This window comes from Alligator mississippiensis, chromosome 2, assembly GCF_030867095.1.
Source record: "Alligator mississippiensis isolate rAllMis1 chromosome 2, rAllMis1, whole genome shotgun sequence".
In the NCBI taxonomy this organism is placed as follows: domain Eukaryota; kingdom Metazoa; phylum Chordata; order Crocodylia; family Alligatoridae; genus Alligator; species Alligator mississippiensis.
In genome coordinates this window covers 298,879,557-298,890,726 of record NC_081825.1, presented here as the reverse complement: position 1 = coordinate 298,890,726, position 11,170 = coordinate 298,879,557, and positions in this window count along the sequence as shown.

The window sequence follows — 11,170 nt, the reverse complement described above, 5'->3', positions numbered from 1 at the left end:
CGGACGCTGATACACGTGACGTTCCAGGTGCTTTAATTAGAGCGGTTCTAATTAAAGCGCCCTCCCCCCCCGCCACCCCCGGGGCACGTGTATAAACACCCAATGGTTTCAAGTTAATTCAAGAGCAGTTGAGGTTGGATAGTAGGAAAAACTCTCTCACGAGGAGGGTAGTAAAGCACTGGGACAGGTCACTCGGAGAGGTTGGGTAATCCTCATCCTCGGACGTTTTTAAGCCCTGGCTTGCCTTGGCTGGGATGATGAAGTTGGGGCTGGTCCCGGTTGGAGCAGGGGGTTGGAGTAGACGTGACCTCCTTGAGGTCATTTCCAACCCTCATTTTCTATGATTACCTACGTCTAGAGTAAAGAATCACGAAGCTGGGCTCATTGGCAGGAAAGGGACGTGTCCCATGATACTTTACTGCAATCTGGTGCTACTGTCAGCTCTTGGGGTGGGATGTTTTCCCCCTTTATACTTCTATAAAACATCTGACGGAGAGATGATCAGGATCCCGGTTACTGAGTATTACCCCTGCATGAGTTAGTTTGGATGGCTCACGTCCATTTGATTTTTCTCATCTCTTTTGGGACCTCGGCAGGTGGACGGCTCTCATTCGGTGCCGAACGTACTATCAGAGCAGCAGAGGAAAAACACTGGACTGGTTTTTGCTGCAATTTTGGCAATCCTAGTATGGTACACCGTGCATTTTTAAAAAATAAACCCATTGGCACCTTACTCAAAACTTGCTGAATCGAGTCACTCGTCAATTCAGCGTTCAATTATAATTTGCAGAGCTCAGCAGAGCGCACATTGTTCCATTGCCTTTGAGTTTTAATTGGATTTTTGAAATCTTATATTGATAATCCAAGTGTAGACCCCTGTTTTGCATTTCTAATGAGACGTTAGGACTGGTCTTCTGTTCTTCAGAGCCGCTTCATAGTATGAGATGCAGTCAAGAACAAGGAGGTGAATAATAAGTAATCAGGATTGCTGTTCTCCTAATAATGAAACAGTTATCCTGTTGTCAGGCTGGACCGCAGCGGCTACCAGCAAGCGTGTCTTTGATCTATAAGCAATCACCGATTTCACTGAGCCTGACTCTAGAAGCGTGTTTGCTATCTTCCATTTGGGCTAAATGATAAAGCAATTAAATTTCCTCTTATTTAGAAGAAGCAGGATTTGTTTTTGGTAATATCTTTTATTAGACCAACTATACAGTTAAGAGAGATGTTAGACAAGCTTTCAGGCGTGAAATGCCTTTGCTCAGGTTTCTTTGTGTACTGACAGCTGAAACAGAGAAAGCCAGGGGCCAAAGCATAAGCTGAATAGCAACAAGGGGTCTGAATATCAACGCCGTGGCGTGTACAACCGCCCCCGGCGACTGATTTGGTGGCATGTGTGGGTGTGGATTAAAAAGAAACTGAGGGTGGATAGTGAAAGCAACAAAGCCAGAGGCAAGCCAGAGAATCACTTGAACCACAACCCTCACATAATGCCAAGAGAACATCTTTTGGGCGGAGAGCTGCTTGCAATTGCATACTGGGAATAGTGAGCAAGGAAAGTGCCACCTCTAAAAGGGCCAGGAGCTTGTCCACAGTCTGTATCAATACACAGGATCATCAGGAAGAATTTCTTGATTGTAGCATTTTCATCTCTACAAGGTGCTATATATTAGATAACCACTTGGGTCAAAAAGGGGACTGATATGATCCCATACCTCTCTTGTACTTTTACTTGCTGCTGATCATTTACAAGGTGCATCTATAACATGTAAATGTGCACCCGTAAAACTCACTGTAATCTCCTTTAATCTCATCGGATAGAGTTTTCTTTTCTGTTTCCTTGAACATTCAGATGTAAACGTTTTTAGACCCTGAGGACAAAGAAACTTTCAATACAGTTTATATGACAGGATATTTACGCTGCCGCATGTTCAAGAGACAACGCCGAGCAGCAAGGAAAACAATTTGATTCCTTCACCTCTCTTCCAAGGGTCATAATCCTGTGTTCATTTTTCTGTAAAGTGCCCTGTGGAATGAACAAATATACCATGGCTGCAAGAGGAACTAAATGAATGGTTGTTTCTTGATAGCAACTTCTTTTCCTGCTGTGGCTGCCTGCTCTGTTCTTGTGGGAACAAAGCAAAATCTTTAAGATTTTTGCTTTGAAGCAGGGTGTTTGAAAACATCACTTTACACAACGTAAGAACAGAAAATTCTAGCAGATGATTGTTCTCGTCTGTCCCTCTCTTGGGTCCTTCTCACATGCATAGCATCCTTCATTGTGCATACGAACCTGCATAGGAACAGGCTTCAAACCTCTCTAGTTTGCAGCAGGGCTTCCAAAACTCTGCTCTTGAGGAACTTGCAGCCCTTCTCATGAGAACATGGTAGGATATTTCCCATCCCCCAAGCCCCACTTTTTCCAGGAAGAGTGCAATTTCTTTCTTGCTCTTTCCGAGTGTTAGGATGCGACCTGGCTGAGGAGAGCTGACTATCTTTCTGCTGCTGGCTCTTACCATTGCTTCTTATCTAGCTATGCATCCAAACCCATAATAGCAAGATTCTGTGAACCTGACTGTCAGGTGCGGGGCTTTGGTGGTGAAAGTTAGAGCGGGAAGCAGTCTTTGTTTCCAGAGGTACGCGGCTCCTTTGCTGGGGTCTGTATTTTAATCGTTGTACCCTGCCCACAGAATCATTTTTTCTGCCCCTAAATGACCCTCCATCCCAGCACAAAAAAAATTTGACCCGTTCCGAGAACATTTTTGCACCTAGAAACTTCTGACGCTTTCAAAAACAGGTGAAGCACATTTGAAGAGTTATTCAATATCTGAAGTTAGACCAGAGGGTATCGCTTTCCATATCAGAAAGCGTGAAACAGTCCCAACAAGCCACTACATAGGCCCACCACAGTTACATTATGGCTCTGTGGAAAACATGGCTTTGAATTTCCTGACGTATATTTAAAATCTCAGCCGCAGTACTGCATGAATATTTTTGCAGTGAGGCATGAGGAGCTTCATACTCATGCTCTGTGCTGTTGGGTTGTTTTTTGTTCCTTTTCAGTCTTGTCACAAGATGGCAGAGTTGAGGCTTCTTCTGAACACAGTGGGCCTAGGAAAATCAATTTATCTTAAATGTAGAATTTGATTTTCCCAGGTAGAGGCATTTTACTATATTTGTCAAGGTATTAATGATGAGGCAGAATATTTTTTCCTAGACCACTTTATATATCTACTACAGACTTGATACGTCTTCTACCAGCTAGTCCTCTTTCTTTTAATATAGGGAGGGGAGATAATAAAGGCCCAAAACTTTTCCTCTGCATTAAAAGCAGTGCCTTTTTTTGCATGTTATCCTTTGGGTTGGAGAAAGGAAGGTATTTTTGTTTTCCTTGTGGCCTTTATGTCCCTTTGAGCTGTTTGGGGAAAAAAAGGAACAAGTTTTAATTCCCTTCCTGGCAAGGCAAAACATTAGAAATTTGATCAACATTGCAAAAAAATCAACTAACCATGTAGCTGGAAAAAAATCAGAAAATCACCCAAAATTCATCAACCTGTTGATCTTTCTGTAAAACGGTGAGATTTGAAAGCGTCAGCATTTTGATGTTACAAATTATTCAGCCAGTTCAGGTTTTGCTCATTTTTGTAAAACATTCTTGCAAGTAGGGCTGACACATGCCAACAAATGGTATCTGGTGGGCATGGATGAACGTTCAGCGTGAAAACACAGCTCGCCCACGGCTGCTTGGCTGTTGGTTGCTGACCAAACTCGTAAGAATTTTGCCATGGGTGGGCACTTGGCACTGTATCCTCTCAAAAGTCCCGCTGATACATACAAGCTGTTGGATGAGTCATGCCATCAAGATCGGGAGGCTGACCTTGATCAGAAAACATACACTGGGCAGAATCCCAGATACCAGAAGCTGGGGGCGTCTAATGTGAAATAGCAGATATGAGAGAGTTCAGTTTTGGGATCCGAGATCAAGTGACGCTGACCCTGAACTCATCAGGATGAAGTGTTGCTCAAAGATTGCGTGCTACAGCACTGAGTATTCTGCGGGCAGGGTGAATGTTACATATACTACAGGGTCCATCGTGCCTTGCTAAAGCTGTTTTCTAACACAAGCTTTTTAGAAAATGTAGCTTTAGGCAGTCAGTCCCAATAAGCTCTACCTTTAGGCCTGACCTTTAACGGAGATCGTGGGCTGAGTTCATGCTTTTCGGTAGCTCAGGTGCTTGTTACACAACACGGGGGAAGGAAGACTAAACAGCACCAGCTTCAACCAGTGGGAACAAATCAACTACACCCACCTAATTTTCAGCACAGGAATAGTCCTGTTGGCTGGATCAGACCCAATAACTGCAGATACATTTTTCACATTGCAGTGCAGTTTGGGAGGAGGAAGGACCTTCATCATGCCCCATTGTAAACAGCATTTCACTATTATGTGAAATAATGTTATAAGGCAGTCTTGTACAGTCTTGTATTACATCCTTTAATGCAGGGATATCAAACTCATACAGCCCCCTGTGGCAGATACAGACTATGGGGCTTCTCATGGGCTGGATCTGGACACAGCAGTGAGACAAGTGGTGGTGGTGGCCACGAGGGTTAACATAGCTTGTGTTCGCCTCTCCCCTCACTGATACACATCCCCAAGGGAGCTCTGTACTGTGGATTTTGGTGTCAGGCCTTGCACCTGCTTGCTTTCCCTTCAATTTCCAGCCCCTCTAAGAGCCCCATGAGCCACATGACAAAACTCCATGATCTACATCCAGCTTGTAGGCCTTGAGTTTGACACCCCGGCTTTAACACATTTTGAGATAATTTCTGTATGACACAATAAATCAATTACGTGTTTTTGTAAAACTTCTTGGGACAACTATCCAGAGCCTTTTCTTTTGAATGTCAAAGAGACTGCATCTAATGCTAATTAATCAATAATTAGATGCCTATCTTACTTAGTCACTGTAAATCTTTCTTAGTTCAGCAACAGTTTGCTTTTCAGCAGCTTTATCAATTCCAAAAACTAATTCTGTGTTTTACATTTGAATGGATGACAAAATAGTCTTAAATTCTGTGCAGATGATTAGGGGGAAAATCTGGTTTTATTTCTTTTTTGCTTGCTTTGCAGTAGTTACCATGGGAACCAAAATAGAAAGATCTTAATAAAGCAAAAAGTCAAACAGATTGTGTTTCAGATAATTAATACTGTCTTGGTTATTTATTCATTTGCTTTAACTCTTCCCAGCCCTGCTGCTGACTTGAACAACATCTCAGAGCAAAATTCCTGAATTAACTTAGCCCAAGGCTTCTCCTTTGATGAGTCCAGTTCTTCACTCGGGTTACCAGAGGGGGCCAGGTCCCACAGTTCTGATCCCTGTGTAAGGCCATTGCCACACTGGAGCCAGAGAAAGACCCACATCCCCAAATGATAGACCTGTTTTACTGCTATGGGCATGATTTAATGCACTGGAACATCTCGTTCTCCAGCACATCACCTGGGGTGGAGACCACTCAGAAAGCTGACAGGCTGGGTTTCAGAAGGAAGCAGTGTCTGCAACCAAGTTGCAGCACGGACTACAAATACTGAAAATAGCTTTCAGCAATGTCCTGTCTAGTTTAAGACAGGACTGGTATTTCTAGGTTCTTCTATTGTAGACTCCTTGAGAGAGGTACCATCTTTCTCTTCTGCATTTATGCAGCACCTAACATAGCAGTCCATAAGTTGGACTTTCAGGTAATACAGTCCTCAGCTTACAACGTTTCGAGTTACAACGTTTCACACTTACAAGGTTTCTAAATTGACATCCTATTTCAACTTTACAACGCCAGTTTCGACTTTACAACACTTGATCTGACGCCAAGTCACGCCAGCGAACAAGTTCGCTGTGTCACCCATCCCCCTGGAAAACATCTGTCCAAACTTCCCTGAACACTTTCTTTAAGAAAGCTGATGAGACTCCAGAAAACCCTGCAGCCGGGACCCCTGAGAAAACTTCAGCCAAGAATCCTTCAAAATGTCCAGCAAAGTCACCTCAAAGAAGTCCTTCCAGATCAATGCGATTGCTATTTACAATATAAATACATTAGTGTATCTATATTACTCATCCATAACTGATTGAGTACAAAAATCTGGGGTATTTTTGGTGAAAATAGGATATCGGGCCTTGGTTCAGGAACCAATCCCCCATTTATAACATTATTTCCTATGGGAAAATCAGTTCTGAGTTACAACATTTCGACCTAAGACTTGGTTTTCAGGAACCAATTGTGTCGTAAGTCTGAGGACTGCCTGTACAAAAAATAATAACCGTGGCCTTGAGCAGGCAGTCGGCGATCACTCTCTAGATCTCTTCTCCTTTACTTCTATTCCAGACCATCTCTAATTCAGCTCTTTGTACAATCGGTTGCAACCTTGCAAATGGATGTAAGTTCGTGCTCTCCCGATTGAGCAATTTTATACATACTTTGGATTGATGTAGCTGATAGCATAAAATTCTAGGCTGTGAAGTATCAGCCTGCTATTTTCCATAGCAGCTGTTCCAGGGCAAACACTGGGATCAAAGTTTCCATCTCAGCCGGGGGAGCATTTGAGAGAAGTGACATTAAAATACAGTGTTTTAAGAAGGAATGGGCTATGTTTGGAAAGCCTGGGCTGATGTTCTGCTCCTGGTTTGGGATCTTTATCTGATTTTTTTTTCCACAGAGCTTAGTTATCATGTCAGGCACAATGAAAACATGGCCTTGTTTAATGCAAGGAACTAAGCTTTCTTCCCAGCCCCTTTGAAGTCAGTGGCATTTGTATCAGTTTGAGACCAGCTCCTCCCTTAAAAACGGCTCCCTGGCTATAAAAAACAGACTAAGGCATCTCTCTACATAACAGGTGTTCAAGATCTGTACAAATCGTAAGCTGTCTACTTGTGTATGGAAGCCTGCTGTGCGCAGCTGGCTGGCTTTCAGGATTTGGGCAGATTAATACATCAGATTAAATACATTATTACCATAATCATAAAAAGTGGCACCTATGTGACACGCGAGGCTGACGCTGGGCAGAAGGAACAGCAAATAATTTATTATGCCTGTCATAGCACATGGGTTTATTTCTGTTCACTCACTTCCCTCTGAGGACACAGAGCCTATTATAGCCTCATGTAGGCTGCAAAAACAGGGCAGTTTCTGAAGTTTCCTGGGTTTTCCTCTGCAGTAGATAAGGGCAGAATATTGCCTTCTGGCCCAGAGACATCAGATCACCAAATCTCATCATTATTTTCCTCATGGGAGCACCATTCTACAGCATGAGCCTGGTATTTTCATTGGCATCACATATTATAGGTTAGAAATATTTTACTGAGCACAGACACATGAATGGATTAATAGGTTTTGAGAGCAGAGGGGACCATTTTGATCACCTAGTCAGACCGACATAACATCAGCCACAAGACTTCCTTGTATTAATTCCAATGTGCCCATATCATGCTGTACCCGTGTATGGAGGCTCCCTTTTCCCAGAGAGAGTTTGTTCTGGTCTGCACTGATCTAGATCCCAATCTCTAATCACTTCAAGCCCTGGACTTAGCCCTGCAATAGCCAGGCAGTACAGCCCCTCAAAGGCAGGATACTACTCTGCTCCCTGTTCTGGGCCCAGCCCACAAAATGAGCATGCACTGGCTGGTTTTCACTTGTAGGCTGTTGTATGGCCCTGTCGTGCTTTGTGGTAATGGTGCACGCGGGGTTGCAATGGAGGGTATTTAACATTCCTTGTGTAAATGGTTGCTGGTAGACATGGGGGCTGCATGGATGGAGCCAGGAATTTGAAAAGGGGGTGTGAGAGATACCAGTGTCATGGGGGAGGCTGCAGCCTCCCTTGTCCCTTCCCTTCCTGCAGGCAGACATGTCATGGCAGCAGCCGCTGGGAACTTTTTGGAGTCCCTTAAGCAGGTAAGACTCCCCACCCACCACTCTCAGCACCCCCTCACCTCCCATTCCCCTCTCACCCTTTCCAGCAGGAGTTGTCTCCGGGTGCGAGAAGGTGTGACCTGCATGCTGCAGCCACTATCCTAGGCTGACTAGGGGGTGGGGGAGCCCGAGGGCTGCTCCTGGCCTGCTGCAGCTGGGGGGCTTCAGTAAGTGGCAGCACGGGGTGCCAGGCTCCACCGGGGACAGTGGCAGTGGCAGGTGGGCCTCCCCTACCAGCACCTGCTCCTGGATGGCAGGGGATGCCTCAGGGACAGAGAGGAAACAGGACTGCCTGAAAGCCCACTACCATTGCTGCCCCCAGCTGACCCTGGGGGAAGCCCCTGGACTGTTCCTGCCCTGCTCCATGGGAGGGCAGTGGGGAATGGCTGCACAGGGTGCCAGGTCCCTGTTCTCTTCCCCTCCCACTAATGCTGGGCTGGGGACAGCACCATCAGTGGGTGATCCCCCATTTCTAGGTGCTGCCGTCATCCCCAGCCTTACCCAGCCCTCCGCACAGCTCCTCCCCACAGCTGCAGCCCTCAGGCCAGCATGGAGGAGGAGTGAGTAGGGATCTGGTACTCCATGGAGCTGCTCCCTGCAGTTCCCAGCTGAAGCCTAGCTGTAAATCCAAACAGAATCATTTTCTTAAAGAGAGATTGATGCACAGTGCATCAAAGCTACATAGGAAAATTTCCATCAAATTCAACAGTTTCTAGTACAGTTTCAATGTGATGGGGAGCATTGCAATGGAAAACATTCTATCCAAACACTTCTGAACTTTGGGAAAGTTTGAATCCAGATCTGGATTCACCTTATCATTTTGGCTATTGCTAATCCATATATTTCAGAAAAGCTCATGCCACATCTAACTTGTATGAGTGTGGGATCAAAGAAAAAGCAGCAGTATCTACCTAGGCAGGCAGTGCACACAATGGCAATGAGCACAGTAGCAACTCCAGGAAATTAGGAAAAATTATTCTATTGAACTATTGAGAGCTCACCTTAAATCAGTGACTCTCAACCAGGATGCTGTGGCACTCTGGGGTGCCCTTTGAAATCCTTTCAGGGGTGCCACAGGATGCCACCCAGTATTAGCACTGTTAGGTGTGCAGGCATGGTCCACACGATAAACCCAGAGATTTCAAACAAGAATGCATAGTGTTAATACATTCTGCCCTGCTATGGGCTTTCTGAGTTCTATGCAACAGTATCTGTGCTCTACTCTTTTTCTGTAGTCAAAAAACAAGTGAAAAGCAAGGTGGCATTTCCAAGCTGTGCCTTGATCTGAACAAGGGATGCCTTGTGTCTAAAAATGTTGAGAACCACTGCTTTAGACAATCACTAGTCTCTGTCTTAAATTAAAATCTCCCAAAAACTAACATCTAAGAACATTTTAACATGACTATGAAGAGGCTGAAGTTTACAAAAGGGGTCAAAATCAACAGGAACTACAACAGTGTGGCACAAATTTTGGACCAGTAACTCTTAGAAAAGTTCACGGTAACCAAACTCTACACTTCAAGCAACTTATGCTGGAAAAGTAGCACAGAGCAATATAGGATAATTACAATGAGTAAATGTGGTCGCAGCTGACAATGTTCAGATGCAGTTCAGTTTCAAAACCGCCAGTCGCACCCGGGTGTTTGCATGCTGCTGTGATTCAGACTTTCATTTCAAACAACTCAGACCTCAGAGTTAGAATGTGCTTATTACAGCCAGGGATTTGGTTTGGAGCTCTCTGTAAGTCCAGGAGAGAGAGAATCAGGGTAGAGAACACATGGAAAGCACTGTTGTAGAAGGGAGATTCAGCAACAACGCTGAAAATAAGAAAGGAAACGGTGTGACTATACATATGTTACAAACACCATCCTGTGCTTGGTCTGCACAGACTCTGAGTGTGTTCCAAGCCTCACCTGTAAGCCTCAGTCTTTTCACTCAAGTTACAGAAGCCTTCATCTCCAGATTGCCAGTTCAATTCCCAGCATCAGCTAAGATAGACACTGCCACCAGACCTCCAGGTTTCAGCAACTTGGCTGAGTTTTCATTCTCTTTTCCTAACTATTGAAAGCCAATGGGAGATGCAAAAATGAGGAGCAAAGGAGTAGAAATGATAGTAATCCTGTCTGCAAGAGAGCCATAGAGCTCTGTCATCTTCTTCTGCCTCTACACCGCATTTGACCACTTTATTACGCATGCTTGTGCTCGTTTATTGTACGTTGCGAGGTCTTTCATTGTACATGTGCCTTCAAGCAGCGGGCACTGCCGCAGGTGTTGCATAGTCTGAGGCTCTGAGCCACAGTCTCAGGTGGTTGAACCAATGACGTAGCCTCACTTCTTCATTAGTTCCTTGGACCATCTGACTCCGGTATGTAGGCGGTTGAGACATCACCATGTTTGCCATGGTTCGTCAGCCCTTGGTGGTAAGGACCATAGCAGAAGCAGAAGGGGCCCACAGCAGAAGCGTTCACGTTGTGACCCCTGTCAGATAATACCTGGTAATACCTGGGAATTCTGCTAACACTCCAAACCATGATTTTGACCCTACAAATTGACCAATTATAGAGCTAATTTTGACCCTACAAGCTGACCAATTATAGAGCTCTGTGAAAAATATATATATTGTTGGTAAAACCGGGATGGGGGAAGTGTAGAGAATAATGTTATCATGAGCAGGAAAACTAATTATTATTAACATGAGTATTATATTAATGACTACAAGCTTCAAGCAGTGCTGTGTGCCATCCAGACATATCATGGCATTGTCTCAGAGAGCTTACAGGTAAAAAAGTAAGACTTAACTTGTGGAGGAGAAAGCAAACAAAAATGGAAGGAGGGATGGGATGGCAATAGATATGTTAGCACAATCCTGCCATTCTTAAATAAACTTCTTTCCCCACCTTTTTGTGAAAGTAAAAGGTTTTTTTTTTTCAGTTTAAAGCCCTCTCTTCTTTTCCTCAAAAGGCATCTTCTGCCATAGACAGCTCCCCTGATTTTGGTAGGCCTGCTCACAGGATAAGGTCCTGTGCCAGCACAAATTGCATCCCGTCCAATAAAAGCAAACTTACACTTATTAAAATATGGTTTTGTTCATCTTCCCAGTTCAATAAGCCTAAACAATTTCAATATGTGCAAAGAAATAACTGAGTCAATGATTGTGTAATAATAGCTGTGCTCCAGATTATTCAGAAGGTGTTCTCTCTGGCATACATAT